This window comes from Carassius carassius, chromosome 38 (genome assembly GCF_963082965.1).
Source record: "Carassius carassius chromosome 38, fCarCar2.1, whole genome shotgun sequence".
In the NCBI taxonomy this organism is placed as follows: Eukaryota; Metazoa; Chordata; class Actinopteri; order Cypriniformes; family Cyprinidae; genus Carassius; species Carassius carassius.
In genome coordinates this window covers 4772015-4788683 of record NC_081792.1, presented here as the reverse complement: position 1 = coordinate 4788683, position 16669 = coordinate 4772015, and the positions used below count along the sequence as shown (strand labels likewise).

Here is a 16669-nt window from a genome sequence, read left to right as displayed (position 1 = left end):
GTGTGTGTGTGTGTGTGTGTGTGTGTGTGTGTGTGTGTGTGTGTGTGTGTGTGTGTGTGTGTGTGTGTGTGTGTGTGTGTGTGTGTGTGTGCGTGTGTCCACTTTGGATGAGTTAAATGCAGAGCACAAATTCTGAGTATGGGTCACCATACTTGGCTGTATATCACTTTCACTTTAAATGAACATACTTTCCAGAAGGCCAACAATTCACTAAAAATTTTCTTTTATTGGTCTTATGAAGTATTCTAATTTGTTAAATTTGGTGAGTTTATGTTAAACGTGAGCCAAAATCATCACATTTTTTAAAGAACCAACGACTTAAACTACTTCTATGTGCACTGAATTTATTTAATACATGAGTTTCACAATTTGAGTTGAATTATTGAAATTAATGAACTTTTCTACGACATTCTAATTTATTGAGATGCACCTGTATTTGCCAACTGTGTATGACACTGAAGGTAATATATATCAATATTCAGTATTGAATGTTATGTCAGTCATGAGCAGTAAACTATTTTAACCCATGGCAAAAATATAATTATTTGGTGATCAACATGATAAAATAAATTGATAAATTATTTGCATTCACTTTTTAATGAGTCATTGTGGTCATTAATTCTCATAATCATTCTAGACCAGATCTATTCAAAATACAGGAGGTGATAAATGGTAAACGTCTGTTACTGGTACTCACCTGAGCATTAGAAGGTTGAATGTAGTCTTGTATCAAATGAGGATCAGCAATGCTTGATGAATGTAGGGCCTGATGATTTAGCAAGAATGCTCCCTATTTTAATATAAGCACAATCAATTATGTCTTGTTCTGGGTACAAGCAATTCAGCAACAGGATGATAAACCACTGGAATCACATAGCTAATGTCTGCAATACACCATTTGAATTTAATTTAGTACATTTAATTAAAAGTCAAATAAATATGTCAGTCTGATGGGATTTTTTTTTTACTCACATTAGTATTTGCCAACTGTGTATGACACTGAAGCCAATATATATATATATATATATATATCAATATTCAGTATCAAATGTTATGTCAGTCATGAGCAGTAAACTATTTTAACCCATGGCTAAAATATAATTATTTGAAGACCAACATGATAAAAAATAGTTTGATAAACACATTATTTGCGTTCACTTTTTAATGAGTCATTGTGGTCATTAATTATCATAAACATTTTAGACCAGATCTATTCAAAATGCTTTCAGTGGCCAATGCCACCAAACAAGGAAAGAATTCATAAATTAACACTTGGTCCCTAAAAGAACCCAGCTCTGTCTCTGGGTCATTTAGAAAATAAATGGGCAAATGTATTTCTGTCTTACCTAATAATAATAATGTCCCAAAAAAATCAAATGTGTGTTAGAAGTGAAACTGTGTATTTCAGTTGTAGATCTGACTGGTACTCACTGGATCATACGCAGACTGTCTGTTTTGTATCATCTGAGGGTCAGCACTGCTTAATGAAGATGGGGCCTGCTGGATTAATGTTCAGCATTTTAATATAAATACTATCACTAATTTCTTGCTGTGAATAAGTGAACAAGTCATTCAACAGCCAGATGATAAACCTTTGGAATCACACTGACAATGTGCATGTATGCAATACACCATACTTTTAATCTGATGGCACTGTGTATGACACTGCTGAATGAACTATTCCCATAGCTAAAATTGAATTAATGTGTTAACAAAATTACAAAATTGTCTTTTTTTTATGATTAAATAATATATACAAACTTATATTGTTTGTATATATTATTTAATCATTATAGAACAGACCTGTTCAAAATGCTTTCAGTGGCTAACGACAACTCGTAAAATAGTTATGTTTTCTCACGAGATTGGATTGGACTGACAGATAAAATATGTTAGCTGCAACGTTAGACCGGACTTACCTGATTACTAGAACCCTTTGTTAAATCCTGATTCTCTAAATGTTGATCACCACTGCTTAACTGCTGACTTCACTAATATTATTATAAACAAAAACAATAATTGGCATCATAATTTATTCTTACTTGCTACAAACTAACATAAACTATTCTCACTATTTAATTGGAGCTGACAAAGAAAAATTACCAGCTTGCTCATTTTTTCAGCACAAATAAAAAGTAAAAGTGCCAAACTCATTTTTCATGCTCTTTTTGTTTACCACTAGCACATGCTGATAACGTTTTATTCTTCAATAGTAACTTGCGTCGTAGCCTATGAATCAGTAGGTGTCAAAGTATAGTTTGCAAAAAAAGTCGTACCCAAGCTTATTAGATCCATTTTGCAGTGTGATTTGCAATGATCTTATAAGATTGCTAAAATTGCAGTCTCTGTAGAAGACTTGAGTCTGTTTAATTACTCTCATTGTGTCATGGTGACATTATTGTCACGATTCACTGCTGGAAGGAATGATGGCACTGGATAACATTTAATGAAAGAATCACAGGGGATAAATCCAAAACAGGAAGAGGGGCAGGGCTGGATTGGTAATCGACTATAATGGCCAATTTCCCCATTGGCCGACGCACTCTAATCATTTTACTTTAATAACAGGATTAAGCTACATTTAAAAATAAAGACATTCTGTTTTGCACATTAGCCTATCAGGGCTGCCAACTCTCACATTCAGCATGAGACTGAGCAACTGACTCCATTCTCACACTAGGGAGACCACCCCTCCCGCTTTGCTTTGTATTGCACAGCATTTTCTTGTCCTGCACATTGCATATTGAGAAAATGTCCCACATTTTCATCATTCTGTTGGTTTCATTTATTCTTTTTGCAGTGTAATTTTACCTATATTTAACATCGCTTTGTCAGAAGTAGCAACCCAACTCATACAAATAAAACAGATTTTTTTTTTAAGGCTGTGACAGCTGTCAATCAAAATTCAGAACGTGTGTTCCCTGTCAGAAAACAAACTTGCCCATTGTAATAACTTCAGACCAACAACTGTTTGAAGTACAAATGTCTCTCTTTTGCTGCTTGCTTCTTATTCTCGAACATTACATGCTTAAACACACGCTACAGCACAGCACACTGGGAAAGCACTTTGTTAAAGGCGAAGTACAACATTACATCCCTGCCTTTGTTTTAGAAAAAGAAAATAATTATATTGTCAGTATTAATTTACCAGAATATGAGCATGAAATACAAATGTAACTGAAAGTATATTCTCTTTAAATTATGTTAACTTAAATTATGACTGAACAAGTAAAATGAATTTAGCAAAGTAAATAGAAATTAGAATCTGAAATATAGACATGTCAACTAGCTGTAACGGGAGGACCTAAACCAAACTAATCCTTGACTTAACTCAGTGTTTCTTCATTATGTTTAGCTTTTCTTTTTTTCACTTTTTTTCATATGTAATCCATCAGTCTTGGGGGTTTCTTTAGGTTTTTCTTCTAAAGGTTTCTGGTACCTTTAGTTTTTATGACTTTTGTAAGGTTTTGGGCTGAAGGCTGTCATAAGTTTTCCAGTTTTCCTTTCATGAATGAGCACAGAATCACCCTCATTGAGCACAGAATGTGAAGCTTATCGGCATATTGTTTTATCTTTTCCTTTTTGGAGCCATCTGTTTGTCGAAGTATGTCATTAATCACTGGACTGTGTAAAGCTGGTAGTTTAATGTTAATGGGTCTGCCAAAAAGCAGTTCAGCAGGGGACGTCCCAGTAGTTTGATGAGGTGTTGCTCTATATTTTCTCAGAAATTTGTGGAGTTCTTGTTTCCATGAGTTTCCTTCGACAGTGGCAGTTGATATTGCTTTCTTGAGTGTTCTCATGAATCTCTCAACCTCACCATTGGCTTGAGGCCAGTAGGGAGTGATCTTTCGATGGTGAATACCAAGGTGGGTTGTGAAGTTTGCAAGGTTTTGACTGGAGAACGGAGAGCCGTTTTCAGACTTCATTATTGTGGAAAATATTTTATCCAATAATGGAATGACTGTATGTGCAGATGTTGATCGTGTTATCTCTACAAAGGGGAATCTAGAGTATTCATCCAGAGCAACTAGAAGATAGTCACCAGAGGGAAAGGGACCACAAAAGTCAACAGAGACATTCTGCCATGGACCTTCAGGTAACTCTGACATCTGGAGTGGTTGATGTTTTTTTGTAAGTAGTTGATGCTTGACAGGGGATGCAAGCTGATATTAGTTGTTCTGCCTGCTTGTCTATTCCAGGGAACCAGACTTTTTCTCTCATCAGCTGTTTTGTTTTTACCAAACCGTGGTGGCCTTCATGTGCAAGATCAAGTGCTCTGTGCTGCAGTGCCCTTGGCATAACGATGCGGTGTCCTCTTAAAAAGTACACTTCTGTCATCCAGGACAGTAAGCTCCTCTCTGATATTGTAGAATGATTTCAGATCAGACAGATCACGCTCTGTGGTGAAATGATCATAAAGTCTGTGCCACTGCCCAGTGTGGGCAATGTTGATGACATGCTGAAAGAGGCAGTCCTTTGCTGTTGCAGACTTTACTTCCTCCAGTGTCATGGCTTTAGGGACTGCGTTAGTGGCGATAAAGTTGACATGCATTTCTGTGTCAACATCATGCGTGATGGAGGACTTTTGCAGTTGTTGTGGGTGGCGAGACACATAGTCAGGCGGATTTATCTTCCCTGCTTTGTAGATGACCTTATACTTGCAAGGCTGGAGTCTGAGAGCCCATCTCTCAATTCGTGCTGGCGGTTTTGCTTTAGGATTGTTAAAAATTAGCTCTAAAGGTTTGTGGTCTGTGATCATGTTAAATTCAGCACCATAAAGATACAGATGGAAGTATTCACAGCTCCAGACGATGGCAAGAGCCTCTCTTTCCGTCTGAGAGTACCTCTGTTCAACTGGGGTCAATGCCCTGCTTGCATAAGCAACAATATTTGTGTGATTAGTGGTTTTGTCTCTCTGTGCCAAGATAGCGCCAAGGCCGACAGGACTGGCATCCACAATGACATTGGTTTCTCTTTCAGGATAGAAGTAGCTCATCACAGGGGCTTTGACCAGTCTTTCTTTCAGGGTTGTCAGTGCATCTGCTTGCTTTTTACCCCACAGCCATTCAGAGTCCTTCTTTGCGAGTTCCCTCGGAGGTTGTGTCAGTGGAGATTAGTCAGGAATGAATCTTACACTATAATTGGCCATTCCTAGGAGGCTTCTTACCTCACTCTGGGTTTGTGGGGGTTGCATACAGGTTATTGCCTCAATTATTTGGGGGTCAGGTGCGATGCCACGATTGGAGAATACATATCCAAAAAATAAAAATAAAAAATAAAACTGTTTTATGAAATTCACATTTGTCCTTGTTGATTGTCAGGTTGTTTTCATGCAATCGTTGAAAAACTGCTTCAAGAGATCTGTTGTGGGCATCTGCTGTGGCGCCATACACTAGAATGTCATCACTGAAATTTCTAACGCCAGGGATTACCTGCAGGACCTGTTGGATGGTATTTTGAAAAACTTCAGCTGCAGATGAGATGCCAAATATGAGCCTTGCATATCTCCTCAGTCCAACATGGGTTGAAAATATTGTGATATATCTGGACTCAGGTGCTAGTTCAAGGTGGTGATAACCTGAGTTAAGGTCCAGTTTAGAGAACATCACTGCTCCATTGAGATCGTGGATGATGTCATCAACCGTTTCTCTCTCTTCATACGGCTTGGTTTGGCAAGCGCATGTCGACACATATGTATTTTCTCTGGAATTTTAGGCTTGGGCATTGCTACGATGGGTGAGACCCATGGTGTTGGACCTTCCACTTTTTCTATGATGCCTTGATCCTCAAGAAAGCTGCAGTTCTTTCTCCACCTTTTTTCGGATGTGGAAAGAGATATGATGATGTGGCTGGATGACAGGTTTGACAGTGTCATCAATGTGTAGCTTAACTTGAATATTTTTCAATTTTCCAATGTCCTTTGCAATGTTTGGTATTTTAACATAAGCTGATCAGCAACAGAAAGGGTAGGCTGCTGAACTATGTCTGCAGAGTAAACAATGTGAATGAGTCCCAGCTCTGAAGCTGTTTTGTGACTGAGCAGAGAGCCATGATCTCCCTAAACCACATAAAAAGTTGCTTCAGTGGTTCTTCCATAAGCTGAAACATCAGTGGTTAGTTTTCCCAGCAGTGGAAGGGGTTGTTGCTTGCCATACGGTAATATCTTTTTGTTTGTTGGCTCCAGTTTTGTAGACATTTTTATTCTGTCATGGGCATTGTTGTCAAGAAGGTTGACTGTGGCTCTCAACACCTCCCTGAGACGAACTTTATCTTTTGTAGTCCAATCATTAATTAACCATCTATAGCTATATTTAAAACACATACCCTGTGTATATGCTACACGAGCATTTGCAAATTGCAGCGTTCACCGTTTTTTTCTCGTTTTACTCACAGGCGGAGTTCAGATTTGACGATTTTCTCTGTCCTGTGATTTCAGGTTTCGCTGGATCCTGTTGACTGTCTAAGCAACTTTTAGAGACGTCTTCTGCTTATGGTCGTCTTTTCGTTTTCTTTGTGGGTTTATTGAGGTTGTATTGGCAATTAATCACTCGTTGCCATTGTAATAACTTCAGACCAAAAACTGTTTGAAGTACAAACGTCTCTCTTTTGCTGCTTGCTTCTTATTCTCGAACATTACATGCTTAAACACACGCCACAGCACACTGGGAAAGCACTTTCTTAAAGGCGAAGTACAACATTTCACCCATGTTCCTGATAATTTGGTAAAGTAAACGCTATTTTACAAGGTACTAACAAAAAGTGAAAATGTTCTTTAAGTAAAGACTGAGCTAGGATATCTGGGTGAGGCCGATATAAAGAGATACCCAAAGAGTGTTTTGCAGTCTATGTAAAAGCAGCTTTTCTATTTCACATGAAGGAGTATGTGACATTAAGCGTCACAGCACATGTGAATCAAACAAGAAAAGGGATCAAATGAATAGGTAAAAAGAGAATGAGCTAGGACTTGATAATATGATTTCTGCATACACTGCTGATAAAGTATATATTATGGCAAACACAATTCTGTTTTACAAAAGCTAAAAGCAGAAAACTCTGGCATTATAAAGGCAAACTGTATGGCTCACATTGTGCACAACTGTGCAAAATATGCTAGAGACAAACTGGAAATAGACATTGAAACTACATTCAGCAAGATTTTTAGTCACTTCCCATCTTCCTCAAAGTGCACAGAAGAATAAAAAGATGTATTTAAACTTGTGGAGGACGATTATCAGTTTTTACTGAGACACGTGCCAACAAGATGATTAAGTTCATGGCCTGTTGTCTCAAGGCAACATGATAGCTGGTCTGCAATCAAGGCTTATTTTTTGTAACTTGGAGAGGAACATTGTCCAAAGATGCTATGGAAACGATTTAAACAGGATCAAGACAGTGAGGGGCATCCTCTTGAGTTACAGGCCTACTTGTTCTTCCTCAATAATGGACTGAAAAGGGAGATGTACTGTCTTTGAGCTATATGAAGTGATGCTCACTCTCAGAACAAAGCTTCAACAGTGAGAAGTGGATGGATTTTTTGGTGTAGTGACCATTGCTTTCTTCGAACAGTTAACCCAACAGCGATCAAACAGGATTTTTCCAGTTTTTATAAGCTACCTTGAAAACTGGTATGACTTCTCAGACAACAGCTATCAGAAGAATGTTGCAGCCTCTGGGGTTGAGGGGAGAGTTCACGTTCTCCCATCTTTGTGATGTGGTGGAAATCCATCAGATAAAGGAAAAACTGGACATAGATGTGCTGTATGAACAACACTGTTATTTTACCACACCAACAGCAAACTGTAAAGAGAACAGCTCTTGTTGCTAAGAAGTGGTCAACATTAATCCAAGGCACAAATAAACCAAATTTGACTGCAATTGCATCCTTACTTTAGTCTTAAGTATCCCTTTTACCAATGCATTCATGAAGAGAGTATTTTCCCCTGACGGAGGTGGCATGGACTGGCCAATGAATTCGGTGCTCAGTAGATCTTATCAAGGGTGAAATTTCAAGAACAAGTTTGGATACAGCTGTAAAGAGTCTACGGCTTTGCACTTAAGAAGAAGGTGCTAACGGAAGCTTCATATTCAAATAAAAAGTACAAATTCAAGAACAAGTAAGGAAAATAATTAATTCTTTAAAATATAGAATATATCTGTATCTTTACAGAATAGAATAATGTGAGCCTCTAGCATGATTGTAATGTTTGGTTGGTATGGTGCTGTTTTCTTGTGTTTCAGCCAAGTGTGCTCTCTGGTGATGCATGGAGGAGAACAGAATTCATCAACTTGTTGCCTGCTGTGGTTATTTTAATTCACATTATTTCTAAAAATATAAAAGTTTTTTGGTTTAATATATGTAAAGACTGTCAATGTAACAATTTCACGGTTTATATTTTATTTGTTCATTACTTATTTTGTTGGATTTTGGTTGGATTTGGCATCTGCATGATGCCTGCTGCCTTTGAATGGACTGAGTGATGTTGAATTTAAATAACATGTAAAATAAAGACATGCTATGTTGCATTGTGGTGTAATGGTGTTTTCTGGATGGGACTAAAGCTTTACAAGCTGAAAGGCAGAATACAAATGTTTTTATCAAATGAGACATTATATAACGGTTTTAGGTTATCTTTTAGTGTTGGTAACATGTTCCACATTGTCCCATACAAACTTAGTAATTGTCCCACGTTTGGTTTGTTTGTTAGTGGTGACTTTAACTCAACACACTCATGCCACAAGTTCATTTTCTACTGCATTGAAAAACACTCTCAAACAAAAACAAGGACACCCTTTGTTTAAACTGTAATAATAAAATATTGCTGGAACAGATTTAGCAACTTTTCCAGTGCGTATTTGTGTTTAAACTCTGGACTGCGTAAACCGTTTCCATTTACATGTTCTTGTAGCTTTGAACAATGTAGCCATTTGCAAACATTTGTTGATTTATTGAACACCTCTGACTGGTCTTTGCATTCAAGTTGGTCAGAATTCACTCACCACTCAAAATGTCTTCTGCGCGCTTGCGAGTCCTCTCATTGTAATCGAGGGTAGACACAATGTAAATAAGAGATTCATTGTGTAATCTAGAGAGCTTCGTTGATTTCAGCCATGGTGAGAGCTTCATTCCATGGTGGATTTGCGATTTACAGAATTTGCAAGCGTACAGACAGAACACATCACCAGAGAGAAAACAGAGCTGCTTGAGCAAATAGGTACCCTAATTCTAATACATGCAATAAATATCCATAATGACATGTAGGGATTTTTATATTTGTGTAGCCTAAACAATAATAATCTTTTACATTGTAATCCTTAAGTGTTTTATATGTGTCATATTTGTGTGGTGCTGTGCGTCCCTGTGTGTAATAAGCAGAGTGTATGCATGTCGTGGACCCGCCTATACTAATGCGCTCTTTAAATAACAAAAAAATAAATGACTGTGCCATTGACTTTTTTAGACAGCATGGCGCAGGACATGAAAATGACAACTGTATCGGGCTGAAACTGGCAAAGAACACTTCCATCACGCCTGACGCCACATTGCGATGGGTGTATGATAGAGCCCCTTAAATCTCCCCTCCCCTGCCTCATATTGCTTTGGTGCAAATGCCTGCCTTACTCTTTTACATCACCTACAGAGTTGACATTTCTGTATATTATACACGACTTTGGGTTTCTTTTTTTTTGTTAAGTTGTGTGAAAAGATCCCGGGTTGCAGTTTTTTGTGCTTATTTTTTAAAAATATGGTTGCTTCTGACAAGCAACTTTGTTTCTTTATTTATGTTTGACATTTTCTCCAATGCATTGAATAACACTGTCTGTCTGCTCGTGGTTGATAGCCAACCAGAGCAATAATATAAAAGTGCTGCAGCATAATTTGCCAAATGTCCTGCCCCATCTTCTCCTTCATTGAAGAAAAATCACGTTCAAAAAGAAGGCACATGATGCTGCAGAGTGGACTTTCTTTTTGCCTCATTTTTAATTTGTACAATGTTTTTGTGATGTAATAATTTTCACAGGTTGCAATAAAAAAAGCAGTCCTATACTAATACTTAGAATATATACATTTTGTTCAAATAGCCTATGCTTTAGTAGGCTATAAACATGTGACTATGTTGCAGCTCCCCTTTGAAACTCTTGTGTTTTTCTGGAGATGGAGATGAGTTTTGTTCTCACTTTGTTGCAGTTTCCTGATTTTTGCAAAATAACATAAGTTTTTGCTTTTCAGATAAAAGAGTGGTTTCAGTTTAATATGTTGCAGGCTCATTTATTGATAATATATAATTTATAATGAAATTTATGAATTCATAATTCATACAAAAAAAATATTGGGCTTGTTTTGGGCATGTTTTCGAAACAAGAGTTGGCAACAGTGATACACCTACATACACACAAGTCAGTTGAGAGGGGCAAAGGCAATAGTTGTGGAACTCCAAAACTGTCAAGGATATTTTATTCATTTTTATATTTATGTAGGCTACACAATAATAATCTTTGACCTTTCAATCCTCATTTTTTATATATATATTTGGCATGTTTGTGTGCTGCTGTGCGACCCAGTGTGTGAAATAAGCAGAGTGTATGTGCATTGTGGACCCACAAAAAAATCATTTAATGCAGAGACATATAGAGTGAGAGAATCCCTCATCTCCACCCTCCAAATATCTATCATAACATAACTATGTGTTACTGTTATTTGGCCGTTTTTTAGCTGTTCTCTAGCATTCAAATAACTATGGATAAACCTGAAACGATAGAAAATTTCATTTACAAATTCTCTTTGATTGTGTCCTAAAAGCGATGCTTAATCTTAGCATTTAGTATACCCGGTTAAAAAATTTTTTAAATTGTTATCGCTCACCCCTGGTATATATACACTGAAGTTAACCAGGGCTAACAAGTGACAGGTGATTAGTTGACATGATTAATAAGGGTAGCTATGGAGAACAAGGCAGCAAGGCAGACAGGGAAGCAGGAAGTAGACAAAGCAGAAAGTGAGCACAGAAAAAAAATAAAAAATCAAGGAGGGTGGTGGTGCAGAGGCGGAACAGGGGTTGAGTGTCAGGTCCATGTAGTGGAAGAACTGAAGATAAGGGTGGAACAGAAAACCACCAGGGCAGAGCAGATGTCCACCAAAGTAGAGCTGATGATGCAGGAGACCACCAAGGCAGATCAGGTGGGACTGGCATAGAGAGCACAAAGAAGTTAGAGATGGCCACTCTGTCTGTAACAGGACATTCACACAGCTCAGGAACGACTTTCATGTCCGTGTCAGGGCAGACAGAGTTTCATGATGGCTCCCTTGGCTGTGACAGGGCAAGTAGAGAGATCAGGGATGACCTTCTTGGCCATAAAATGACAGGTGAAGAGCTCACAGGCTGGCGCCTCCATAGGAATGAGCTCTGGAGCGGACTCATGGACTGGAGCAGTCTCTTAAACTGACTCATGAACTGGAGTGGATGCTGCTGCCTTAGAAAGGTGTATAGCCCATTACTGGAAGGACAGTGGAAGGTGGGAGAACCTCTGAGATTGCTCAGCTGGATAGCGTTGAGGTCACTGGGATGTGTGCCGTTCACAGAGACATCAGCAAAAATGCATAGTCAATATACTGTTCCAAGGGAAGTTCAATCATACTTTTAGGCAGAAGTGATCTTATGGGCTCATTAATGATGTAACAATAAAAGTCCTTCAAAAGAGAATCATTCCATGGGAGAGAGTTAGCAGAGGTAAAGGACTCCACTGTGTAGTCCTCAGTGGTTTTAGAGCCCTTCCTGAAGAACAAGATTCTTTCTGCTAGAGCCATTGTGGCTTAGGCCCAATCCCAATTCTACCCCTTAGCCCTTCCCTTTCCCCTACCCCTCCGTTTCATGTCTCAATTCAATTCTCTTTTGGTTGGAGGGGAAGGGGTAAGGGGTATCCTTCAAACAAAAATTTTTCGGGACCACACTTCAAACGAAGGGGTATGAATTATCTTGGCAACATGGCTGCTACAGCTAACAAAAAGACACATAAATGTAAGCTTTTTTTTGGCATAAATAAAGATTTTAACGAAAAGTAATCATTTGTTTTATGTTATATTCAATTGTGAGTTCATATTAATTCATGTTACTCAAAGAAATGTTTGCAAAAAATCGCTAATATTTGATAACGTCATATCATTACAGACTGCACGATAGTGCCACAGCATATGTCTGATCAGGGAGATAACTGCTGTAGACATTGATGGGGGCTAATCCCCCCAATAATTAGAAATCGCTAAACCATTTTCTCAAATATTGCCTATTCGAGAGAGAGAGAGAGAGAGAGAGAGAGAGAGAGAGAGAGAAAGAAATGGAAGTTGCGTGTAATAGCGTCTGTGCGTTTATCTTTTTAGAGTGAGTTTACTTAAAAACAGCGATTGTATCCTCTCGTCGCTGGAACATATAATGTAGCAATTCAGTATTTAAACTGTATTTAATAAAAGTCATGGGGCAGCGTTGACAAGTTTATTTTCTCTTGGATGTGTGAGCTCCGCGATTTCCGGTATGTGTGTGTGTCAGTAAGCAGCTCATTAATACAGAACGATAATTAAAGGCTCTATATGGGTATATGGGCAGAGATCGATGCGTTAACAAGCAAAAGGTGGAAACAATCAGATATAGTAAGTCCAGGCAAAGGATTGGGGAATGTAGTTTGTGAAGAAGTAACAAAAGTCAGGGATAGAGTGCCCTGTGGAGGAGCTTATGGGCACTCCAGCTGGATATAGTGACAATAATAAATTATTTAAAAGTTTTAAGTGATTTATCTTAGATGGAAACCACTATGTTCAAAGTTTGTGTGTGTGTGTTTGTGAAAGAGAGACTTGCAGTTTGTGAACATAGAGCAAGATAGAGTACAACAGATAGAAAACAGTTAATGACTGTATAACATCTGACTGACAAGAGATTCATCTGAAAAAGGGAGACAGCATTTTACATTACAGTATACCATGCAATACTGTCGTATTGCACAGTGACAATGTTTACTTTATTGGCAGTAGGGCTGGCCGGTATATTGAGTTTGTATGATATATCGACATTTTCTTTATAAACATACAGATTTTTTTTTTTTTTAATCCAAATACAAGTCAAGTCATTTTATTTAGTCAAGCAAGTAAACTTGTGACTTGACTCTTGTAACTTAAAGGAACAATCCACCGTTTTTTGAAATAGGGCTTATTCACATTATTTCCTACATTTAGATAGGTGGGCAAATGCATTTTTGCGTCAGTGCATGCATTGTTTTAGTTTGACTGGGTCGGCGCTAGCTTAGCTTAGCTTAGCACAATGAATGGAATCCTTTGTTGCCAGCTAGCATGGCCTGAGTAAAAGTGATCAAAAATTTTTTAAAAACCCACCTAATTACTTCTTGTGGCCTGCGTATTCACGAGCACAAATAGCGATCCAGATTAACGCTAGGCGATTTCCTAGGCAGATATTGACTTGGGACTATATTATGGGGAAGCACAGGCGAAGCACTGCTACTTTGGCGCAGAGATATCACGCAACACATGAAATCCCACGAATTCCGTCAAAATAGCAGCGTGCAACGCGTCAAAAAAACAGAAGAAGAACATACCGGCGTGACCTGCACCGAGTGTCTTCGCTTTTGGATGATTTATTTTGAGAAGTTACAGCGAACATGGTTATTACCTGCATAGCAAAAGGTTGTGAGAACAAGCAAAGGACATACACGAATGTAATGTTTAACAGAATTCCATCTAATGTGGAACTGAGAAATAAATGGCTAGCAGCTCTGGAGATCTGTAGTTCAACGCCTCTCAACAAAATAAAGCAGTATCGTGTTTGCGAAGAACATTTTGCACCAGAGGACTACTTTGAAAAAATGGAATATGGGTCGAGAAAGACGGTACTACGTCTGAAAGATACGGCCGTCCCATCTATTTTCAAAGCACAGGAAGAACAAAGTGCATTAAGTTGTCTTTTATTTCTCTTCCTATATAACCTATATTGCCTGTGAAAACATCAACTCTATGTGAATACAGGTATAATATGGGTCGATCTATACATGCGTCATGATTAAAATAATCACTTACTCTGTGGACAGCTGTCCATTTGGTCCAATCGGTGTGGGGCGTTTTTTCCAGTTCACTTTGTCACACCGGAAAATAAAATCGAGTACTGCAGAATGGATCAGCGCCGTGAAATCCTCTGTAGATGTGACACAACTTCGGGCACGCTCATCTTGAGCCTGGTCATCAATGGCAAAAACATGTCCCACTCTCTACAGCACAGACACTCTATTTCCGTCGGCATAGATTGGCATATTCCCCCACATTCACACCACCAGTTCATGTTGGCTCTCATCCTCACGTCCTCAGGCTGTTGAGCGATCACAACCTTCTCCTCCTGTCGTTCTATTTCCAAAGCACGCAGCTCGTCTTCTGTAAACTCTGGTTCAAATAGGTATGGTTCTGGTTCTTGACTGTCTGAGAAGTCACCCTCTTCGTCTCTCTCAAAATCAGCCATGTTCATCGCCATTCATGTACTATAAGGAAAATAGCCAGGCAGCTACTATTCACGCCGGTATGTTGACGGAAGTCGTGGGATTTCATGTGTTGCGTGATATCTCTGCGCCGAAGTAGCAGTGCTTCGCCTAAGCAGCAGTGCTTCGCCTGTGCTTCCCCATAATATAGTCCCAAGTCAATATCTGCCTAGGAAATCGCCTAGTGTTAATCTGGATCGCTATTTGTACTCGTTGTGAATACGCAGGCCACAAGAAGTAATTAGGTGGGTTTTTAAAAAAATGTTGATCACTTTTACTCAGGCCATGATAGCTGGCAACAAAGGATTCCATTCATTGTGCTAAGCTAAGCTAGCGCCGACCCAGTCAAACTAAAACAATGCATGCACTGACACAAAAATGCATTTGCCCACCTATCTAAATGTAGGAAATAATGTGAATAAGCCCTATTAAAAAAAAAACGGTGAAGTGTTCCTTTAAGTCCCCCACCTTTAGTTATTCATAAATAAATAGTAATTGTACTCTGTGACTCACAGATTCCTCAACTCCTTCCATTGGCTCTTCAGGTTGATCTGACATAACTTCAAGAAAATCTCCAAACAGCAACTGAAAAAAAATTCATTTTATAACCATGTTAACTGTAAAACAAACAATTGCTCATATCTCAGAAATTCTAATGTTGTGATTGATTAATTAACTGGTAATCCTTTATCATTTCGTAGTCATGCATGAGTTTAATCTCATTCAGTAATTACTAACTACCTATTAAGGAACTATTACTCACTGATGAGTTAATCCAGATTAATAAATAGTAGTAGCTGGAGTGTTACTGAAGTAGGCTACTAAATACATATGACAATTTAGTTCATAAACACATTAAAAATGCTTCAATGACTTTAGCAAATCGTTATTGTTCAGAAGATAGAGCAGCAGACATACTTTTAATTCGGTCAACGCAAGCTAGTGAGAAAGAGAAACAAAATATGGCGAACATCAGACAGATACAGACTCCTTTAAAATGAACACTAAAATGTCGATGTTAAATTATTAAATTGTCAAATGCTCGATTTGCCAGTATCGTTTGTGTAGTTATAATTAGACCAGTGTTGTCTTAAAGAGTGAAGTGACTGAAGAGAAATGTGTTTAGTTTCATTTTCGTTTCGTACTAACTTTAACTCACACTCACGCACTTTTAAAGATTGTTTTATATTTTGATCGGTCTTGAAGATTAATTGCCTGTCTTCACACATATTGGTTCACATTTCGCTTAATCTTTGGACTGCAGACTTAAATGGTTTGTTCAGAATGACGGTCTATAGATTGACAGCGCAGTTCCTGACTTTTACTTAAGTCGATGTCGACATTAATATCGCGACATTAAAGAGCAAATAAAAGGACAACTTTTATTTCAATCTGCCCTTAATCGTGTACTTACCGAGAAGCGAGAGCTGTCTGAAGTGTGAGCTGTCGAGTTCTGTTCTGCTCGGTTCAGCCTGATCGACTGGTTTTGAGTCGAAGGAAACGAAAGCGAAAGTTACTGGAGGACAAGAGACAGCACATGACAACAATCCAATATACTGTGTCAAAAAGACGATTCATTTGACATCTGTGTAATGCATTTGTTTTATACATCTTTCTCATACATTAAACACATGCTACTTGTACAGAACCTATTTATTTTTTAGTTTTAGTTTTTATTATTATCTTTATTTATATTGGGGTTATTTATAATTTGTTAAAGGGTTGGGTCCTTGCTTATATTTCGAAAAAAAAATGAATAAAAAAAAACTATGGCAAGGAATAGTGTTGAATTTATTCTATTTGTTAAAACATCTTGGCTTGGACTAATATTGGGAAGCACATGACTAATGAAGAATTTCAACAGCTTATTTTTCTCATTCCCTAATGGGGTGACCCTCTTGGGTGCAAGGGTAGAGCCAGTGGGTGTCCAGGGTTGGTCATGGACACCACTGACCTAAACTTGGTCCACTGACCCCCTCTGGCCACCCCACTCAAAACTGCAGTTTTTGTCCCCTTTTTTTTTTGACAAGTAATGCATTTATTAAGGTGCAGAACCACTGTATCTCATTACAACCACATCAAATGGGGAACTTTTCAGATGCGTATGCCTACTTCAACTTGGCTTCAGCACCATGCACAAGTCAAA

General features: G+C 38.2%; 1 long non-coding RNA gene across 1 annotated transcript; it reads right to left on the bottom strand.

The window, feature by feature from the left end:
* Nucleotides 1-686: 686 nt before the first annotated feature.
* On the bottom strand, nt 687-16109 carry LOC132118924 (uncharacterized). The gene is made up of 4 exons (XR_009426075.1): nt 15938-16109; nt 15037-15108; nt 1920-1991; nt 687-790 (listed from the first exon to the last, which is right to left on the bottom strand). It is a non-coding gene; the product is annotated as an uncharacterized LOC132118924 (long non-coding RNA).
* Nucleotides 16110-16669: the final 560 nt, after the last annotated feature.